The sequence below is a fragment of the Danio rerio genome, chromosome 2 (genome assembly GCF_049306965.1).
Source record: "Danio rerio strain Tuebingen ecotype United States chromosome 2, GRCz12tu, whole genome shotgun sequence".
Lineage (NCBI taxonomy): Eukaryota > Metazoa > Chordata > Actinopteri > Cypriniformes > Danionidae > Danio > Danio rerio.
In genome coordinates, this window is record NC_133177.1 from 10,589,620 (window position 1) to 10,614,119 (window position 24,500).

The following is a 24,500-nucleotide window of genomic DNA, read 5'->3' on the forward strand; positions in this document are numbered from 1 at the left end:
AGTTTATTAATTATAATATAATATAATATAATATAATATAATATAATATAATATAATATAATAAAATATAATATAATATAATAATGTAATGATATAATATAATAATGTAATGATATAGTATAATAGAATAATCATGATATATAATATAACTTAATTAAATTTAATATAAATATCAATATTATAATAATATAATATAGTAATATAATATAATATAATTATAATATAAGTTAATAAAATAATGATTTAATATAACTTAATATGATATAAAATATAATATAATAATATAACATAATATAATATAATTATAATATAAGTTAATAAAATAATGATTTAATATAACTTAATATGATATAATATAATACAATACATAATATTATTTAATAAAATATTAATTTTATACAACTTAATATAATATAATATAATTTGATGTAATATAATAAATATAAATTACTGTAATAATTAAAAGTATTAAATAATGGTTCTAATAACAGTAATTTAATTACCGTTATTATTATTATATTAATTTTATTTCAGTTTGATTATAATTTAATTACCAATATTTTCATTACCTGGAAATAGCCTATTAATTTAATTAGTCTGATAAAAATCTAATTACCGGAAATCTAATTTAATTAGTTTGATAAGAATCTAATTACCGGAATTATTATTTTATATAAAACCGATAAGAATCTAATTACCGGAAGTATAAAGTTTATATAAAAGGGGCGGGGCTTAGACCGGAAGTCCCGCCTTAGGGGGCGGGGCTACAATCCATCAAACTTTTTGACAGGTGCCGCATCATAAATCTCTCTGTTGTGCTATCGACCACCCTAGTCAGCTGCAACACTCCTGTCTGTTTGAACCCTCAGCATACTACTTCGACTCTCACTTTGCAACACTCGTCAATAAACTGATCAAACCTGAGTTTCACACTGCTGTGTCACAGGCTATGCTTCGTGTAGAATACCCAGGGCTGTTCCATGGATCGTCTGAGCCTGTGACTTTAAGCCAACACGAAGCATAGCCTGTGACACAGCAGTGTGAAACTCAGGTTTGATCAGTTTATTGACGAGTGTTGCAAAGTGAGAGTCGAAGTAGTATGCTGAGGGTTCAAACAGACAGGAGTGTTGCAGCTGACTAGGGTGGTCGATAGCACAACCCTCACATTCCTTTTTCAGCTGTGCGTTGATGATGTGTTGCATGAGCACAGCGATCAGCGCTTTTATGATCTTGAAACCGGAACTGCAGAAACATCCATCTGTGACGTCAAACTTTGTATCGTCATCTTTTTTGTACTTGTTGGTCAGGTATGTCAGGTTACGGTATCCTAGTTCGGTGCAAAATTTATCCAGCCAGTTTTTTTCATCGTTGTCCGGTTCAGAAGATTTGAATAGCTCAAAGCATGGTAAGTCGCGATCTAATGCAGAAGTTCCGAATTTCGGAAAGCATGGCAAAGCGTTTTCATCAGGAGGAATTGCTTTGATATCCTCAGGCTTGAAGATACCAAATTCTGAAGAGAGTTGTTGAGACATGTTGTAGTACTGTGGTGAACAGTTGTTGATTATGGGTTTTTATGTTCGTAGTAGATGGGCGGAGACAGTTGTGAGTGTTCCCTCCCTCGGCGCACAGATCTCTGGGGGTGAAACAGCTGAACTTTAATATCCTTGTATCGATCATTCATGTCACACCATTTGAACAATTGATTTATGGTGCCAAAAATTTCAGACAGCTTGTCGACGTCTTGCCAGAGGATGGGGAGCAACATTTCATATCGCTCGTTATGCTCATCAGCATGTATTATACCAGAACGCTCACGAAGCTTTGTCTTGTCATCGCACAAGAATATGAAAATACAGTCTTTAGGATTCTTTTCACAGTTGTTTCCAACCACTCGAAATCGATTGTTCGGTTTTTCAGAATCCCACTCGGCGATAAACAACGGCTCCTGTTTAGAATTCTGGATATCCGGCCAGACATGATTGTAGAATAAGAACCAGTCTTTAACTGGTAAGATCAGACAGGGGTCATCCAGACTGTGCGGCTCTCCAGATTCCGTTGTGTACAAGGTAACAACCCGCTGTTTTTTGTCAAATAGGTAATGACAAATGCGTTCGCTAGGCATAGCAAACTCTTTTTTCATGTAACGTTTATTCTCATGAAGAAAATTTGTTAGCTTCAGGTTGGTGATCCTTTTTCTAGGAGCCATCGTCAGCCTTCTCAGCATATGGTCTTCCCAATTTTCCTCCATAGTTATAGGATTACCGTTTAAGTCGGTATTGAGATCGTCGGTCCAAATCTGACCCGGGGTGCTAGTGTTTACTTGAAAGCCAGCCATGACTTTGACATAACACTCAAACTATTTCTAGCTCTATATATACATATACATATGTATGTTGATACCATCTGTAGTGACACACCCATACTCTATCAGTTATATGTTGCGTCAATGCTTTCTTATCAATATTTAACATTAGTTCAAATAACAACTTATCATTCTATCGGCCTGATGTATCTGCCAGGGCGTTGTCTAACGGTCAACATTTTTCCTTATCACCTAACAAAATATAGTATTTAGTGGGTGACACCCAACATATACAATCAGATATACATATTCTACATCTGATATAAATCTATCTTTCACAAGCAGTTGATGGGTGTTGTCTAACGTTTTCCTTATCACATACAGTCAGTATGTTCATACCGTCATGGAGACAACATCATATGGGTAAGTGATGGTTTTAGTATAATTTATTAATTATATTATAATATAATAATTAAATAAGGATTTTAATACCTTCAATTTAATTTCTGTTATTATTATAATAATAATTTTATTTCAGTTTGATAAAAATCTAATTACCGGAACTATTATTTTATATTAAACCGATAAGAATCTAATTACCGGAATTATTATTTTATATTAAAACGATAAGAATCTAATTACCGGAACTATAAAGTTTATATAAAAGGGGCGGGGCTTAGACCGGAAGTCCCGCCTTAGGGGCGGGGCTACAATCCATCAAACTTTTTGATGGATTGTAGCCCCGCCCCTGGGGCGGGGCTTAGACCGGAAGTCCCGCCTTAGGGGCGGGGCTACAATCCATCAAACTTTTTGACAGGTGCCGCATCATAAATCTCTCTCACAACCCTCACATTCCTTTTTCAGCTGTGCGTTGATGATGTGTTGCATGAGCACAGCGATCAGCGCTTTTATGATCTTGAAACCGGAACTGCAGAAACATCCATCTGTGACGTCAAACTTTGTATCGTCATCTTTTTTGTACTTGTTGGTCAGGTATGTCAGGTTACGGTATCCTAGTTCGGTGCAAAATTTATCCAGCCAGTTTTTTTCATCGTTGTCCGGTTCAGAAGATTTGAATAGCTCAAAGCATGGTAAGTCGCGATCTAATGCAGAAGTTCCGAATTTCGGAAAGCATGGCAAAGCGTTTTCATCAGGAGGAATTGCTTTGATATCCTCAGGCTTGAAGATACCAAATTCTGAAGAGAGTTGTTGAGACATGTTGTAGTACTGTGGTGAACAGTTGTTGATTATGGGTTTTTATGTTCGTAGTAGATGGGCGGAGACAGTTGTGAGTGTTCCCTCCCTCGGCGCACAGATCTCTGGGGGTGAAACAGCTGAACTTTAATATCCTTGTATCGATCATTCATGTCACACCATTTGAACAATTGATTTATGGTGCCAAAAATTTCAGACAGCTTGTCGACGTCTTGCCAGAGGATGGGGAGCAACATTTCATATCGCTCGTTATGCTCATCAGCATGTATTATACCAGAACGCTCACGAAGCTTTGTCTTGTCATCGCACAAGAATATGAAAATACAGTCTTTAGGATTCTTTTCACAGTTGTTTCCAACCACTCGAAATCGATTGTTCGGTTTTTCAGAATCCCACTCGGCGATAAACAACGGCTCCTGTTTAGAATTCTGGATATCCGGCCAGACATGATTGTAGAATAAGAACCAGTCTTTAACTGGTAAGATCAGACAGGGGTCATCCAGACTGTGCGGCTCTCCAGATTCCGTTGTGTACAAGGTAACAACCCGCTGTTTTTTGTCAAATAGGTAATGACAAATGCGTTCGCTAGGCATAGCAAACTCTTTTTTCATGTAACGTTTATTCTCATGAAGAAAATTTGTTAGCTTCAGGTTGGTGATCCTTTTTCTAGGAGCCATCGTCAGCCTTCTCAGCATATGGTCTTCCCAATTTTCCTCCATAGTTATAGGATTACCGTTTAAGTCGGTATTGAGATCGTCGGTCCAAATCTGACCCGGGGTGCTAGTGTTTACTTGAAAGCCAGCCATGACTTTGACATAACACTCAAACTATTTCTAGCTCTATATATACATATACATATGTATGTTGATACCATCTGTAGTGACACACCCATACTCTATCAGTTATATGTTGCGTCAATGCTTTCTTATCAATATTTAACATTAGTTCAAATAACAACTTATCATTCTATCGGCCTGATGTATCTGCCAGGGCGTTGTCTAACGGTCAACATTTTTCCTTATCACCTAACAAAATATAGTATTTAGTGGGTGACACCCAACATATACAATCAGATATACATATTCTACATCTGATATAAATCTATCTTTCACAAGCAGTTGATGGGTGTTGTCTAACGTTTTCCTTATCACATACAGTCAGTATGTTCATACCGTCATGGAGACAACATCATATGGGTAAGTGATGGTTTTAGTATAATTTATTAATTATATTATAATATAATAATTAAATAAGGATTTTAATACCTTCAATTTAATTTCTGTTATTATTATAATAATAATTTTATTTCAGTTTGATAAAAATCTAATTACCGGAACTATTATTTTATATTAAACCGATAAGAATCTAATTACCGGAATTATTATTTTATATTAAAACGATAAGAATCTAATTACCGGAACTATAAAGTTTATATAAAAGGGGCGGGGCTTAGACCGGAAGTCCCGCCTTAGGGGCGGGGCTACAATCCATCAAACTTTTTGACAGGTGCCGCATCATAAATCTCTCTCTGTTGACTACTGTGTATTCTGTTTCACAAGCAAACATATGCAAGAAGTGAAATGTAATAACATAATTTAATTTATATATACATACATATATATAAATAAGCAATATCACACGAGAAACAGTGCGATATGGCTGTGGGAGGCATCCCACCAGTGATGATATATAGCCATATCGCACTGCTACGAGTGTGATATTGCGTTTATACAACAGTTCAACGGCACAATCTTGTATACAAATAAGAAAATCAAACACGGAGAGTCTAAAACCCCTTTTTATTAGGAACTACTTTCTCTCGCCATTCATTCACATCTGCAGCTGATGTCAAAACAGCAGAAGCCGTTACTAATTCACCAACGTCACTTTAGACCTAGTGTTTGAATGATTCTCTATGTCTAAAGTGATGAAAAAGCACCTGGTTTATTCACTTTAAGATTATAAGGCTGAACATAACATGAAATGCAATCCATCTACCGAGATATCCTCTTACAGTGTTGTTACAGTCTACAGTATTTCTCTGTTGCAATCATGATATCACAATAATTAAACCCGAAAAAAGCAACGCAATCAATATCAGACTGCTGTTGTGTTTGGGATAAGGAAAAATGCTAAACACATGGGGACTTTGATTATTTCAATCTACCAACACAAGACACATTCTTAATATTTGAGAAAATCTGTATAAATACAGCACTACAACATACAAAAGTGAGAGATCATCTAACCTGCCAACATGTCTCTGAAAATCCGAGAGACCGGGAGAAGGGGGTGTTCGGGGAAGAATAACACTGTTGAGATCCGGGATAGGCAGCGGGTTTTGGTCGGCCGCTTAATTAGGTACTGTCCCTAAGTTTGCAACCCGGGGGTGTTTATAGACTATACCAAAGAGGGGGTTGGGTGAAATTACGGGAGTTTTTTAGGAAGAAGTAAAAACGGAATGGTTATGGGAGACAGTCTCTACAGGATACTCCCATGAAAAACGGAAGTGTTGGCAGGTGTGCTTACCAGTTTAATATTGATTTGATCTGCTATAGTTGGAAATCAGACTGTTATAAGCTTCTAAGTGTAAGGGCTTATTATGCGGTTCTGTCGCCATCTTGTTGATAGAAAGCGAGCGCTCTCAAAAATTGTTTAATATTTTAAAATAGCCACTATTTTTGCAAATAAACTGCATAGTTGCAATCTAAACAACTACATTCTCGACTTAAAAACCTCAAAAGTATATTTTGTTGTCTAACAACAGTAATATTTTTCAAACTCTAGTGTCTCTGCTTGTTGCTGGCTGTATGTATATATACAGTATATATATATATATATATATATATATATATATATATATATATATATATATATATATATATATATATATATATATATATATATATATATATATATAATTTATTTATTTATTTTTCAAAAACATGGTATGGTTTTAAAAAACAATGTTCAAAGTTTTCTATAATGAATTGTTGTCCGTCATTACTTAAAATAGAATACTGTAACGTTAGAGTGATGAGCTTTAATCATTTGTAATGTAGATTGAATGTATGAATGAAAGCCTTGAACAATTTTTATTCATTTATTTATTCATTCATAAATGAAATCGAGATAAGATGGTGATGAAGAATGTTAAATAAAAGTGCTGCGTCAATAATTACTCAAAACTTAAATCTGCAGTGACTGAGTGATGAGCTTTAATTAATTTGTAATGTAAATTCAGAGCAGATGTCTTCTAGCTAAGTAGCTGTTATCAATTGTCAGATGTCTATTATAGTGTGACAGCTACTCCTCAACTGATTATCTCTGGCACTTTTAATTAGATTCTTAGATTAGATGATGATGATTAATAAAATCCGGGTCTATCGTGTTCGTGAATGGGAGAATAAGAGGTCAAATCCTGAGAGTAGCTGGGTTACACACTCACTGCCTCTGGGGAGATTTTATCATTAGACAAGATAAACACTATGTTTTCCTGACTCAAAACTGTGATAATCCTGGCAAATTCCCATGAATCTTGGGTATTAATGATGAATAAGTCTTAAATCCTGGGTTTATCTGGCAGCCTTTCCGGGGCTTTGAAAGGAATGCGCAAAATAGGGAAAGCCTCTCGCAAATGTGCTGAATTTGACTTGAAAAAACACAGATAAAGCTGTTTTCCCAATGCTGTCAGGTTTTAATCTGAGCTGTTAATTGCTATTGATTCAGCATGGGCAAATCTGGAAATTGGCGTTTTAGAGAGACTCTGCATATAATTAAAATGTTGATTTGGCCAAGCTTGATATTCAGCAACGAAACAACTTCACACCAAAAAGGATACATTTTAACAATCGTTTGAACTATATTAGAACAAGAATAATAAATGTCATTACACTTTAAATATGATATTTCAAAAAGTGACAACAAATGTTCTATGTTACTTTAACTTATATTATTAATTTAATCAGGTCTTAACTTCATTTTTTAAGCTATACAAGGTTTAACTAAATATGTTTAGTCAGTTTGATATATGTAAGTTGGTATGACAAATTAGGCACTGTCGCCTCACAGCAAGAAGGTATATCTGTGTGGAGTTTGCTTGTTCTCCTTTTGTTTGTCTGGGTTTCCTCCAGGTGCTCTGGTTTTCCCCACAGTCCACAGACATGCGTTATAGGTGAATTGGAAGATGCAAGATGAGAGTTTGACTGTAGCGCTTAACTTAGATTAATCAATTCACTTGTAGTGCATGTGTTTGAAATGTGGGGGAGGAAACCGGAGAACCCGAGGAAAACCCATGCGAGCATGGGAAGAACATGCAAACTACGCACAGAAACGACAGCCAGCCTGTTAAAGGACTAGAACCGGTGATGTTCTTGCTGTGAGGCAACAGAGCTAACCACTGGGCCACCGTGCCGCCCTATGAAGGAAAAGGTGGAGAAGTAGGGGTGGAAGGAGGGACTCTTCAAATCGAATATGGCTGTAGTAAGAAACCCTGGCTCTTTATAGTGGGTTAGGACTGACCTGATTGGTGGATCAAACATAGCTAATGCAGAACCAGCTGTGTTCAATCATAATCACGTGATCCTCTCGAAATTAGTTTATAAATAAACTTCACTTCTGGAGAACGGCAAATAGGAGCCCACGAGTGCTATTCGCGCCTTCTGTTCTCATGTAAATCCACCAGAGGCGACTGTCGACTGACTTACTGAATGACTGACTGACCGATAGACTGATCCACCCTTTTCCTCCGCTAAACCCAACCAATAGTGTTTTCAAAGCACCGATTGAACCGCCACCCACATTCCTAAACCCAACTGAGAGTTTTAAAAAGCAGTCCAGAAAAAGAAAGCACTCACCTTTTTACCAAGCTTTCAGGTTTTACCACATTCTCACCCTGTTATTTACGTACTGGTAGGCGCAAAAAGGAACGGCATCATACCGCCTCGTAGTGTTTGTTTTAAAAACGAAATGCAGCCTTGCAGACTTCTGGCAACATAATTTGCAATCTCTAGAAATGTATATAAAGAAGCGTTTTCAGAATGAACCTATGCTGCATTTTAACAAAGTCACTTTATGGTGGTCTATCAACACTGTCAATCATGCATAAACACGCTATAAAAGCAGTTTTGTAACTCTCTTCAAATCTGCCAGCACAGATTCCTCATATACATCCTCTCAGCTCTAAACCAATGTAGTGTGTGTTGACTCGATTATTATCAAGACTGTGTCAAATTGTGACACTTGCATTTAAAATACTTCCAATGAACTTCAGTGCAACGCCTCACTGTCTGCATGCTGTCAGACCACTGTGTACAGTACTGAAGATCTCACACAGCGAGGCACCACACATTAAAGAATCCATTGGAAATTCTATAAAATTTCACAACCCCTTGAAAAATTCCACCATGACAGGAAAATAATAAGTACAGTGGCTCTCTGTGTACTCTGGGTCAACCTTGAGGTAAAGGTAAAGTTCAGCCTTTTGCCATGTTTCAATGAATGTATGCCTTCAGTTGATCTGAAATCACTGCTAGTATTGTACAGTGTAGTTACTTTTGTTTTAACCAACACATGTATATTGTTGTATAGTCAACATTTGTTCAGAATGTAGAAAAAAAACAGCATAAGCTTTAGAGAATGTGAGAATTGAAACAATGGACTAATAAATTAACATTTATTTTTTTAGATGATTTTTTAATTTAATTTTAATTAATTAATTTCGTTAGCATGTACCTTTATTCATTATCTATGGGAGCTTTTTCTGCCACAGAACTTACAAGTAATTGACTTTCCCTCCTCATTGTTCATTTTCTTTTTATAATCATAATTTGTATTTCACTATGCTGAATTTTTCGTACAATTTCAGATTCATGTCTGGCAGTTTCACGTTATAAACCCATAGATCTTATCGTTGTGACGTTTTTCAGAAATCAAAATCTGCACAATTCTGACAGTAAATTATAGCTTTTTGACTTCCTTTGCAGAATTTTGATTTTATTATCTGAAAACTCTTTTTTTGTCTAAATCTCTGAGAAAATTTGCCATTTACAACTGAAAATTCTGGCTTTCTTTACAGAATTCTGACATTTTATCACAGAATTCTTTGAATCAAACATTTTTTTTGTAATTCAATGTTTGTGAATGACATTTTGCTTAATACACTGTCAAATAAAATCCATAAAATAAATAGTAAAAAGGCACCTGTGGTTGTCAGAATTTTTTGATTAAAAATATGGTGGGAATGTGAAATGAATTTCCATAAATTACCATATTTCATTCATTTATGGTCATACACTTTTGTTTCATGAGAGTGAGAAAGTCATATGATGAACCAATTCTCATGCATTACTGTGACGGTTGGGTTTAGGGTTGGGGTAGACGTTAAGAAAATACAATTAATGGAAAATGTAATAAATAATATCAATAATTATCGTAGTTAATCAGCTATACTAATAGAGAAGACTCCTGATTCAGATCTGTTTTTACAATACTAAGACAGTTGGGTTTAGGGTAGGGGTAGATGTTAATAAAATACATTCATTTATTTACTTGTCGGCTTAGTGTCTTTATTAATCCGGGGTCGCCACAGCAGAATGAACCGTCAACTTATTCAGCACGTCTTTATGCAGTGGATGCCCTTCCAGCCGCAACTCATCTCTAGGAAACAACCACACACACTCATTCTCACTCATCCACCACTGACAATTAAGCCTACCCATTTCACCTGTACCACATGTCTTTGAACTTTGGGGGAAACCGGAACACCCAGAGGAAACCGACTTGAACACAGGGAGAGCATTCAAACTCCACACAGAAACGCCAACTGACCCAGCCGAGGCACAAACCAGTGACCTTCTTGCTGTGAGGCGACAGCACTACCTTACTGCGCCACTGAGTTGCCGCTAATAAAATACAATTTATGGGAAATTTAATAAATACTATCAATAAATCTTGTGGTTAACCAGCTATACTAATAGAGAAGACTCCAGATTCAGATCTGTGTTTACATTAATTTGACGGTTGGGTTTAGGGTTGGAGTAGGGGTAGTTGTTAATAAAATACAAATGATGGGAAATCTAATAATTAATAAAAATCATTCTTGTTACTTTCCGGCCACAGCCGTATGTGATCTATAGCTGATGGATGATAACAGACTTCTGAGTCTACTGGTAGGCAAAGAAGGTCCCTACCGGCTCAAATCCATCAGCTGATAACCACTGATGTCTATTCAATCGAGTGATAACATTAGAATCGGCTGACTTAACACTATTACATAATATGTAAGTAATGCAATAAACATTTTTTATCAACAATATTTGTCTCGATTGTTTTCTTTCTCATTTGTTTTTTTTACAATTTCTTTGAATCCCTGCATGATGTCTAGCTTTTGAGGATCTTTTGGTCTACTTCACTTTGTCTGGCAGCTCCTATTTAGGTAATTTGTTGGTCACAAACAGGTGCGGCAGTGATCAGATTTAGGTGTGGCTCGAGAAATTGAACTTGTGTGATAAACCCGAGTTATGAAGTTTTAACGGGAGCAAACACTGTTTTTGTACAGAGCTATTGAGGGCGTACTCACACTATGTTATCCAAACCGTGCCCAGGCCCGTTTCTCTGATTGTTTGGTAAGTGTGAGTGCTTTGAATCGGGCCCAGGCATGGTTCACTTTGCTGGCCCTGGCCCGTTTGGAAGAGGTGTGCCTGAGCACGGTTAACTAAGGCGCGGTACGCTTATGTGTAAGTGCAAAACGCGCCTAAGCCCGAAACTGAAAGCAAGACTTGACATTTAAGAGACCGTTTCATGTGGTTTAATTAATCATTCTTCCTGTTTAGTGAACGCAAACTTTTGTAGTTTATTTAAGACGCAAACCCTTTGCTGCACGACAGCTGCACCTTCAGCAAACCTCCTAATTCCTGCAGCCCGAGGGCTTTATGATTGTTTATGAGCGTCAAAAGTGGCGGATCTGTTCGGCAAAATATTTGACTGCGTGTCACGGCATATCAAACAATTTAAACAATATAAATATAGAAATCTGCACTGTGCTGAGCGAGAGCGCATACTGAACAGTGCAGCATTGATGACGTAATCGTGCCCAGGCCCGAATGTAATGTGAGTGCGGGGCGTCGGGGGAGACGGGAGGGGGGACAAGCGTGCTTTGGTCCGGTTTAAGGCAACTGCATAGTGTGAGTATGCCCTCAATGTTGTATTTTGTTTTCCCTTTATGTAAACCTTTAAACTGATTAATATAATATAATATAATATATTATAATATAATATAATATAATACAATACAATACAATACAATATAATATAATATAATATAATATAATATAATATAATATAATATAATATGATATAATATAATATAATATAATATAATATAATATAATATAATATAATATAATATAATATATTATAATATAATAGGTTGTTTGATGATCTGAAACATTAAAGTTTGATTAACATAAAAAAAGAAATCAGAGGGGGCCAACACTTTTTCACACCACTGTATATTAAGCAAACTTACTGTTAAAAAGCGTACATATTTTTACTGTAGCATTTTTACAGTTTTTTTTTTTTAACACAATTGTACTGTTCACCTTCAACTACCTTCACCAAAAACATTTCCAGGTGTATTCTGGAGCCAGGAAGTGAACCTGTGAAGGTCAAGTCAGGGTCTGTTGTCGTTTTGGCATCGATTCAGTTAATGTCAGGTTCAGCTGAGTTTTAGATTGTGTGATGTGTGTGTCTGCAGCAGTCAGACATGTTTGTCCTGCAGGATCTTCAGCTGTCATCATCTGCTCAGTTTTCTCCTGTTAAGCTCTCCTGCACGGCACTCTGGGAATGACAGCAGTGTGTCAGTGTTAATATTTACCTGTTCAGAGGAGCTGAGAGACTCTCACCTTCTCTCTCATTTTCACACCTCTTTCACCTCACTCGGATGAGCTGTTTGTGTTTTCACAAGCTTTTAGGTATGAACAAATAGAGTATGGAGAAAACCAGGACTTTTTACTTGACTATTGAGTTCATTAAAGATATAACCACTTGTTAAGTGTGATGTCACGCAAAGCGGCTTCCAAACGCTTTGTGAAACTGTATGGGGAGACTCAACAAATGGTAGTAAGAAACATTGAAAAAAACAAGTACTGTAAAACTTTTGAAAATCAATATACATATACAGATGGTCAGAATTATTAGCTCTCCTTTCAATTTTTTTTCTTTTTTAAAAAATTTCCCAAATGATGTTTAACAGAGCAAGGAAATTTTCACACTATGTCTGATAATATTTTTTCTTCTAAATGGGTCTTATTTGTTTTATTTCAACTAGAATAAAAGCAGTTTTTTAATTTTTAAAATTCATTTTAAGGTCAAAATATTAGCCCTTTGATCTATTTTTTTCCGAGTGTCTACAGAACAAACCATCGTTATACAATAACTTGCCTTATTACGCTAACTTAACCAAATTAACCTAGTTAAGCCTTTAAATGTCACTTTAAGCTGTATAGAAGTGTCTTGATAAATATCTTGTAAAATATTATTTACTGTCATCATGACAAAAATAAAATAAATCAGTTATTAGAAATGAGTTAATAAAACTATTATGTTTAGAAATGTGTTGAAAAAATCTCTCTGGTAAACAGAAACTGGAGAAAAAAATAAACAGGGGGCTAATAATACAGGGGGGCTCATAATTCTGACTTCAACTGTAAATTAATGTGTATTATCAGATAGCTAGAAAGTGATTAATATTTTTATTTTATTTTTTTTATAAATTATAAAAATATTGGTGTCTGAGATACAGCATTTAGAAACTGTTCAGTACATCATGATTTTATATAAAATTCACTTTAATGTGTCATATGACTAAAATGTGGTCATAAACGAATATTTTCTCAATTCAAATGAGTCACGGCTGAGACCAAATAGTATTTTATACATCACGATTTGAATTTTTGTGTTAACATGACTCAAAAACAGGACAACTCTATGGGTTAAGTTAGTAAGGACAGTGAAAACTGTCAAAAACAGTATACTTTCTACATGTTTCTCATTCAAGATGCTTTAAAGTAGCTAAATTAAGACAAATAATAGATGAGAAACATATCTGCAGATGCATATTTTAAAATTAGTGCAATCGTCTTCTGAATTAATAGACCTTTAAAACAATAATGAGGTTGTCAGTGTTGATAGCCTTAAATTCAGGAGTTATACATTTAGAGTTGGCACCCATTATTTTTTATAAAATTATTCTAAATTGGCTACTTTAAGCCTATGAGGTTTTGTGAATACTGCCTCAAACATTTTTATCATAGCACTCGAATTTGACCATTAGCATTTGATAAAAAAAGGAGTTTTTATAATTTTCCTATTTAAATAAGAAATGTCTTTGTAAATAGTTCTAATGAAAAAAGAAGAGTTTTCCAATTGAATGAATGCATTTGACTGTTTTTGTGTTTATTACTTGATACTTGAAGAAAAATAAAATTTATGTTTGTACAAAATTTTAAATGTTTGTTTTTTAAGAATTTAACAAACTTAATATAGGTTGAAAAATAATGAAATTATGTTAGCATTACTTAAAAGCACAAGTTTCACTGAATAATAGTAACTTAAATACTTTCTGGATTATTAAAATAAATAAGTCAATTTTACTTAAAAACAGGTTTGACGAACTTAAAAACTAAATTGAGGTGATATTACTTGAAAATGTAAGCTAAAACATGCAAAGTCTAATAGGACAAATTAAAATAAAATGTTTGTGAAATACTCAAAAGGCTGATGCAAATAGTTCCCCCAACCTAAAACATACACAGTATTTCTACAGTGTTCTGTAGTTACATTGTATAATAAAAAATAATAATAAATAATTTTCTATGCCAATTTTGCAAGGAACTATATTCTAATTCTAATGTAATAATCAATAAAATCTGCTGCTCTACCATGGCTGCACCAAGTGGAGTGATATTATACAGCTCTTGAGGAATGAGCTACTTTCTGAGAGACGCACTGAAGAGCAGCTCCATCAAACAAGTTAAGGCGACAGTGGCAAAGAACCAAAACTCAACCTATTGACAAAAGTGGAGAACAAAACTTGGGAGAAACCAGGATCAGTTGGGGCAAACAGTTCTTCAATGGCTTAATGTCTGGGGCAGAGCTGCAGTTATTCATACCATGAAAAAAAACAACTTACAAACTCACAGTTTATGAAACAACAAAAGCATTAAATATAATAACACATGAAACCACTGTTTTGGCCTGTATATTACAATAAAAAACTGGATTTTTCTAAAAGCTACATAATAATATCTAAAACCATTACCCCTTACCTTATAATAAATTTTTTTTAAATCTTTTATACCTAAAAAGTTTTATTACCTAAAATAATACTTGGTAATTATTTGAGTAATAATATGTGCTTTAAGGTACCAATTTGGACACTTAATCTACAAATGTTATATTTTTGTAAAGAAACTGACCCATGTGACTGCTCTAAGGATGTGTTATTGTTGTCATTTTAATCATTAAATACTATCTTTTTGTACCTTTATCTTTTTGTCTGATTTATTTTTATTTTTTTTATTTCCTTGCTTTAATTTAAGATTAATGTGTAATTCTCTTTGCTGATTGGTTTGGTCATGGTGTAATAGGGGAATTTTTCTTCCAGAACCACTGATAATTTAATAATGCACTCTATACCAAAAATAATAACATTTAATAAGAAAGAAAGAGAAACTGGTCAGAATTGGGTGAATTTTCTAATATTTTCTATGCGATATGATGATTTTCCATTATTTGAGATTTTCCCTCCTCCCCGTCCCCATCTCAAGGGGCGAGGGATTCCCTGGTCTAGCGCTGAAAAGAGATTAAGGATGCCGTTGAGTGTTAAGCTCTTTAAAGAGGTATTGCTGTGCTGTTGGAGCTCCAGCACACTGGGTCACTGACCATGAACCCTGTGGACTCCCAGCATGCACTGATAAACCCACACTGAGTTCATGAACCACAGCTGCACACCTCAGATGAGCACGATAAAGAAATGACATGAGGTGGCCAGAAAGATCCACAAAATCATTTTTGTTTAGGTGGGGGATTTGATTAATCCTGCAATCACAGTAAAAAAGAAAACATGTAACAATAACAGTAAAGGTTAAAATACTGATAAAATTAATAACAACTGAAATTAATGTCAATATATACACCCTATTTGGCCCACACTAAATAATAATTGCACAGTTATAAAAAAAAAATAGATAAAAATTAATTTATAATTAACAATAACATTTGAATATGTCTTATTTGATGATGATGATGATAATAATAAATATTATTAATATAAATATTTTTATTCAAATTAACTGTTGTAATAATAAAATTTACTATTATTTTGAGAAATGTTTGGTATATTTTAACACTTTTTAATTAGAATTAGCCTATACAAACATTACATTATTTAAACATCCATATATATATATATATATATATATATATATATATATATATATATATATATATATATATATATATATATATATATATATATATAGCTTTTTATTTTAAGATTTTTCAATATTTTTTTTTCCAGAACAACCCCTTCCCCAACAATTTAACCCCTTACAGATGAGGTAATTGATAAATAAGAAAATAAAAAAGGTCATAAAAATTTAAAAAATAAAAACAATACAAGATAAATACATCAAGTTACATTGTGTTACGTTCTAGTTACCTCAGATTACATTAATTAACCTCTAAATGTACATATAAATATGTTTATCTGACAAGAACACCATTAAGAAGATAATAAAGTCAGCAGAAAGGTCTTTTGGAGTCAAAATAACATCTATTGAGGAACTGTATCAACAACGTTGTCTGTTGGGCAAATAGCATTTTAATGGATCCAACCCACCCTGGCCATAGTCTACTCGTGCTCATGCCATCAGGCAGGTGTTACAGAAGCCAGAGGAGCAAATCAGTGCAGTTTTCATGATAGTTCTTGTTCTGTCATTGTTAGACTTTTGAATAATACCGTACCTTAAATATTATTGAATAGCTCGGATATAATAATCAAATCAAACTAAGTATAATAATAATAAAATCATTAAATAGTTAAATTAATAACTATATATTTATGGAATTATAAAGGCTTATTTATTATGTTAGGTTGTTCAATGTTTTTTATGTTCTTGTTGGGTCTGATGCAATGTAATTTCGTTCTGCATTACAATTTTTTGTGATGTTTTGAATGACAAAAATAAAGGAAACGCAATAAAAACGGAATGTTGTAATATTTTTCTCTTTTCATTTGAAGACATGCAGTCATTTTTGCCATTACATAGACCTGTTTAGGTTTTTGAGTCCACTGAGCCACTTTTGGAGAACCTTCTTCCATCCTCTTATTATTTTTTTGCAACCAGTAGTAATATCCTTACTACAAATCTTGTTTCTTTATTAAACATTTTCATGTACAGTGCTCCCAATAAGCACAACTGGATTGAGGGCTATTTCTATGTCTGATATATTATTTATTTCTTTTTTAAACATTTTTTTTTCCAAAATTCCTAAATCTTAGGACAGTCTCAAAAATGTGGGTATGATCTCCAATTTTACCACAGTTTCCTCAACACAAAGCAACAGATGGTCCTTTTACATATGTAGAAATTACAAAAGGAGACATTAAAGTCCCAGGTAGCAAAGAATTCTGGTCCAGATTTGGCATAAAGATGGCACATCAGGCATTTATCCAGCACTGTCATACAGCACGTGGGCTTACATGGCCCAAAACATATCAAATGTGGTATTTGGGACTAATATTGGAAATGTGGGCCATGTAAGATTGGCCTATCTTGACCCACATTTAAAATACCTATTTATTAATTTTGAATAAAGGAAAGAAAATTCTACCAATCAGGTCACTTAGAGAAAAAGCACACCCAGGGCAATGCTTCATAGATTTATCAATTTCATTGCAGTCATGACATACCAACATATCTGGGCCAGTTCAGTTATGGGTTATTAACTTGGCTAAGACTTGGCCCAGATATGGTTCATGTTTGGCCCTTGTCTGGAAGCCAGACTTGGTCCAGTCATGTATTAAAATTTACCGCAGCATGTGGGCCAAGTAAAAGCTGGTTGTGTGGGTCAGAGCTGGACCAGAGATATTTTGTGGGGTACCTCATGTTTACATTTCAATCAAATTCTTTTTGTAATTGACAGTTAAATCCTTTATGGCATTATTCACATAACTCAATCTAGACATCGTCCTCAATTATGGTATTTAGTTCTAGTTCCCATTTCATTTAACATCATCTGTATTTTGTACAGTATTAGTTGCTAATCTTTTTTATAAATGGGAGACGTGTCTTTTAGCTTAACATCCACATTAACGTTACGCTGACGAATCTCGAAGTAACTACTTCTGGTAGTGGCACGACGAGCTAACCGGACAAATTGGTAGTGGCAGGAAAGCCCTCCACATGGAGGTAAGCGGCCAGCCCAGGAGCGCGAAAAGGAACGGCGTTACACTGTCCCGTAGCGTTCGCTTAAAAAATTAAATGCAGCCATACGTACCTCCGGCTACATAAATCTCGGTCTCCAGAAAATTCCACAGGACTACATTTTCAGAATGAGCATGGGTTACATATTTCTAAAGGTACTGTTGACTGTTGAATTTTCACCAGATGTTGGTAACAACCAAATAAATACATAGATGAAAATAAAACAACTCTAATTAGTTTACAAATTAACTTGTGTAATGTGTAATAAAATGAAATTACTTAGGAAAATGTATTGAACATATGAAAAAAGGGAGGTGTAAAAAGGCAGTGAAAGCCCAGACAGCAGCTGAAGTTTCTCAGAAGTTATTTAGCAACCCTCTTCCTTTTGTCAGTGTAAATTAATGTTAAAGCTTATTTTCTCATGATAAGTCATTCCCAATTTATGGCAACAAACCGGTAAGTTTACTTATCACAGCCGATGAATCTCGAAGTACAGCTTGATATCTATTGACATTTTCTGTGACCATTGTTTGAACATAATCTGAGTAATACAAATAAAAATAAAAAATATCCCTCACTTTCAAGAAAATCATACCTGTAGTCAATTTAGTACAATGATGACTTAGTTAAACAATCAGATTCTTTGCTGAGCTGTAAGCCAGCACTTAAAAAAAAGAAAAGAGCCTTATCTAGTCAATTCAAAAGGCCTGTTCTCATACAGAGAGGATAACAGACAGAGTCCTGGGAATATCAGTGGCTGCCAATTGCGGTAATGGCCCCTAATTCCAAATTAATTCAGTCTAAATGAAGTGTCAGGAGAAGATTGATCTGTTGTAAAGGCTGTCTTGATGAGAAGTGTCTTGGGAAGGGGTGATTAGCCGTGGAGGACTGAAGCCTGAGGCCGGAGCCGCTGGAGGAGCAGCTGCAGCCCAGACACTCATAGACTGACACTGCAAGAATCAAATGGCTTCTTAAGTGTGTCGCTTTATATAATACAGAGTAGTTGAGCACAAATTTGTACAACATTTTTTAAACTATTGTAAAGTGGTGGCATTTTAACCAAGTGTTATGCAACAAAAACATGTCCTCTCATGATAAGTCCTCTTACAAAATCATAGCGACAAATAAAAAGCAAAATAACAAAATATTCCAACATGCACAATAATCCACTCTATAAATTCTATAGGCGCTTAAATTACATGCTTATGCACTATTTTATGCCATTTTGGCGGATAAATAGATAAATAGTATAAAAAATAATATTCTTTTTAATCTAAAAAGTGCACTTAAAATACCCAGATGATGCACATAATCAACCGATACAATGGCATACTATTTGGTCATTTATTTCACTAGTTTGGCAACTTCGTCTGGAAAACAGTTTTAATTTCCATTTTGGAAAAAAAAAAAAAGGAAAAAAACATTAATATTTCATTTGTGATGACACTAAACCCATTCACTACATGGTTGAGTGTATATAATAATATATAATAATATATATAATATATATACCAGAGGTTGCTGTTGAGTGACCGTCTGTCTGACTGACTGACTGAATAATTGACTGGGCGACCAGCCAATCGGCCGACCCACCCTCCTTTTCCTTCCCTAAACCCAACCGGTTTTATCGAATGACCCGCACGCCCACTTGCTTCCCTAAACCCAAGCAACGATTTACAAAAGCCATCCAGAAAAATAAAAACCCTCATATGATTTTTACCACGTTTTCAGATTTCACCACATTCTCACCCTGTTATGAACTCATTCACTTTATTTTTTGGATTCTGTTTTATCTGATTTCTGGAACTGCTCTTACCTGGACTCAAACCCAGTCGTCACAGTCTGCTCCTCTCTGCCTCTCAACTCCATCGATGTACACGACGAGCTAACTGGACAAACTGGTAGTGGCAGGAAAGCCCTCCACACGGAGGTAAGCGGCCAGCCCACGAGTGCAAAAAGAAACGGCGTTACACTGCCCCGTAGCGTTTGCTTAAAAAATGAAATGCAGCCATACGTACCTCCGGCTACATAAATTGCGGTCTCCAGAAATGTCCATGGGACGTTGAACACATAAAGAAAGGGAGGTGTAAAAAGGCAGTGAAAGCCCAGACAGCAGCTGAAGTCTCTCAGAAGTTATTCAGCAACTCCTCCCCCTTGTCAGTGTAAATTAATATTAAAGCTTATTTTCTCATAATAAGTCATTCCCAATTTATGGCAACAAACCGGTAAGTTTATTTATCACAGCCGACGGCCATTATTTTTAATAGGAGGCATGTGTGCAACATATGAATATTAAAGGGGTAGTTCACCCAAAACTCATGATACTCAGCCTTCACTTGTCACTAATTTGTTTGGGTTTCTTCTGAATAGTCTGAAAAATGTAGAAAAACAGTAACCGTCGATAACTATATTTGTTTCTTCCACTATTAAATGGTTACCAGTTTCCCATATAATTCAGAATATTGTTTTTGGGTTCAACAGAAAAAAATAAACTCAAAAAGCTTTGGAACTACTTGAGGTAAGTAAACAGTGTGTAATTTTTTTGTGTGTGAACTATCCCTTTTATGGCAAGACAAGACCCTTATACTTGGGAGCCAACCTAATTTTCTAGGAAACTGTAAAGTGCGATTTTACAGAGGAACTGTATACAAGCCAGTCTGTACGGCACTGAATTGAACAATTAATTGACACATTTGAACACATACTATGTGCATCCTGACTCATCACTGTTGTCAGATTATTTTATGGAAACTGCAAATAAGAACAATCCAGTAAAAACAAACCTAAAGGCTTATCGATCTAAAAACACTCTACATTATGTATAAAAAGTCATAAATAATGACATGAGTATTACACAAGTATTACAATAAATGAATTATAAGGGCATTACTGATGTCTCCTTTTTTAAGTTTATAACTCATAAGAACCATTTTTTTTTTCACAAATTAAAACTGCACACAGTTCCTTGTAAGGGTTGGATTTAGGGGTTGGGGTTTACGAACTCACTTAAAAACTCAGAAATAGCAATGATATGATATGGTAAGGACATGTTAACTACATATAGCAACATTCTGGTCTTGTACAGTTGCTATTTTAATGAAATGAATATTATGTAATTCAATGATTTCATTAATTTGGTTATTGCTAAGAATGTGTTAAAGTGTATTATGGGAAAAATCTTGCAACAAAAAAATAAAATAAATAAAAAATCTGCAAACAACACAAGCTCATTTTAAAACCAAGATAAATTCAGATGTTTTCTATACTGAAAACAAGAAAATTATGTGAAATAATAATAAAGTTCTTCGCTACCACAAATTACTGAACTTTGTACAACTGTATATGGATGCATGATATTTATCGGACAGATAAATTACTGGGCAATATGGGTAAAGGTTGTGTTATTTTGTTTGTAATGCTCTGAAATAGTCTTATGTATCCAATATTCTTACTTTTCGTATGTGCAAGTGACCAATGCTTTAAAAATGTGGTGCATTCATTATAATAATATCTGGATTCATTCATTGATTATTATGTCATCACCTGTGAGCAAGTCTTCTCTGGTCGGAAAATGTTTCTACTTGAGGCAGCAGAAGAAAGTACTATTGCTTTTTGACTCTGAGAGGAGGAAACAGGCATCAGGTTTAACAACAAATCTTACAACTCACTTGAAAGGTCATTATCACACTCATGGCAAAGCTGTTTGTTTTAAAAGAATATTATTTATTTAATAAAAAGGCTTAGCTTTGCACTGAAATATACTGTTATACCTTAAAACAGAACTGGTTGTGAGAAAGCAGAGATACTTTTTTTGATTAAGAAGAATCTCTGACTAATGCCCAACAAACATAGCAAATATTGGAAATCATTTCATGTTTTTAATACTTATTATTTGTTAAACTAAACACTCAACTATGAATCTCAACTGTACCATGTCATTTCAAAAATGCGCTTGTTTTTTTTTTTTTTTTTTTGAGGCTGATGAATATCAATAAAATGTGACTAAGTTTATATCTTCCTCATTGCACAGATTGAATAATTTTTTTATGTGTTGCATGAAATATTTGAATATAAATGCATTTTTTAAAATGTATATTAGTAGTATAACATGCAGTTTAAGACTGATTCAGTTTCCAGCAGCAATTGAAATATATTTTTGAAATTGTGAGGACTGATTTTTACTATAGTTTAGCCAGAGCTGCTAAAATATCAGTTTACATTTTCTTTTTTATTCTCCTGAGTGCTCAAACTGATTATACAAAACTATAAACATTATAATTTTAAAATATGAACTAATTCGTTATCTGCATCCACAGTGTGGGAAAAAAGTATTCAACACGTCACCATTTTTTTTTTAGAAAACATATTTCTAAAGGTACTGTTAATATGACATTTTCACCAGATGTTGGTAAAAACCAAATAAATAATTTTATGAAAATAAAGCAGCTGTAATTAGTTTACAAATTAAGTTATGTGCAATAAAATTTAATGACACAGGAAAAAAGTACTGAACACATGAAGAAAGGAGGGTGTCAAAAGGTAGTGAAAGCCCAGACAGCAGCTAAAGTCTTACAGTGGTTATTCAGCAATCCCTTTCCCTTCGTTATTGTAAGATTAGTTGCTTCAGTCCATCTACATTAGCAGGATTATGAAGATGAAACCAGGCTCGACATTTCAGCAAGACACTCATTCAAAACACAGATAAACAGTGATTTATTTAATATTTATTCCCCCCGCCTGTATATCAGAATAGGCCATGAGAAGGACTTAATTATCGATTATTGGTTACGATTTCTCATATCATGCATCCCTACTTTTTAATACTGTGTGTAAAAGCCATGGATTGAGCATTAAAAGCATTCAAATGACAACTGAATGTATACACAGTGTGTACATGACCTGTGTAGCATTTCCACATTTATCATAAAATCTCAGTTTCAGAGGTGACACACTTACTTTTATGACCTTTCCTCATTACCGAGTCATGTCTTGTGTCCAGTTCAGACACATATTCAACCTTCACGCTCTATGTTTGACCCCTTTCTGCTTGTCTCTTCGTGAAATACATTTATAAATGCTAAAGCTTCCGTCCTGATATAACTCTCAGCCAAAGTTAAGTCCCAGTAGAACTTCAGAAGATGATCTTCAGAAGTTTAGAAAGTCACAGTTAATGACATTATTCTGAGATAAAGCTACCAAACTAGATTAGGAGACTATCAGTAAATATTCAGAAAAACATTTGTGGACATAAAGAAAATATATCAGAAAAGAAATCAATAACTAGACAATTAGCAGCACTTTTTCAGTAACTAGTTTGCACTAAAAATATACATATAAATAAATAAAACAGCAGTTCATGCTCTAAACTGATTCCACAGCATTTTATTTATTAGGTAATCATAATTTTTTTGATCCATAGGGTCAGGCCTCTTCCCAATCCTATACTCAGGGATGGGTGGTTATGGTTACTATACCACCGAATTCCTCCGAGCATAATTATGTTAATCTACACAGCAGGTTGAGCTCCAGTGCTGACACCAGAACTTTAAACCCCAGCAGCTTGAAAGAGGCCGGCCTATAAGGTACTGTTTGATGTTCAAATCAATCTCTTTCAAAGTCTATATTAACGCCGTGCCTTAAAGTATTGGACACACTCCCAAGTACTGCAATGGCATTAGATCTACTGTCATTAATTTGGCCTGGCCCTTGGAAAAAAAAAAATATGAGAAGCCTCTCAAAAGCCAAAATTGTTAACCTTATTAAGGCATCCGTTTATTTAGAGCGTCTGTTTATTTATTTATTTATAGGCCAAGAGTGGAATTTTCTGCTTTGCGAATAAATATAGGCCATAAAAAATATTTTCAGAACTGAGCTTTGTGGCGAAAAACTCCTTACGATGCAAAGAGGAAAAAAAAATGATGCTCATCATAGGAATCTGCATAAATAAATATCGTTTTAGTGAAACGCATATAGGAATTTGAGGATGTGGCTGCTGAAAATTGCTCTGATGTGCTACAATCTGCATGCAAATAATGTTGAGCGTTCTCATTCGTTGATGAACTATATAGTGTAAATATTTTCCCATCACTTGCTCTGTTTTCAAATGTTTTCCTTTCAATGATAAAAACACAGTGATAAATTTGTTATGTAGACTCTTCCGTGTGCATTTATGAGCCATATTTTTCCCACTCTCACTGTTAATCTCCATAAACCCCCCCTTTTAACCACATCACGCAGGAGATTAGGGGGATCGCGTGGCTAAACTGTAGAGAAACATGTTTTCTGTAAAGATGTTGACCACCACTGACCAACTAATTTTCTCATGTCCATCTGGACGCATGTTTTCTGAAAGTGACCAGTGTTAGGTTGTGTTAATATACCATGCTAATCCTCACCAGAAAAACACATTTGTTTTGCATAAACTAAGATTTTTTTTTTACTTTACGTCGCATTAGGAATGTCACACACAGTAAGAGATATCAACAGTAATGTTG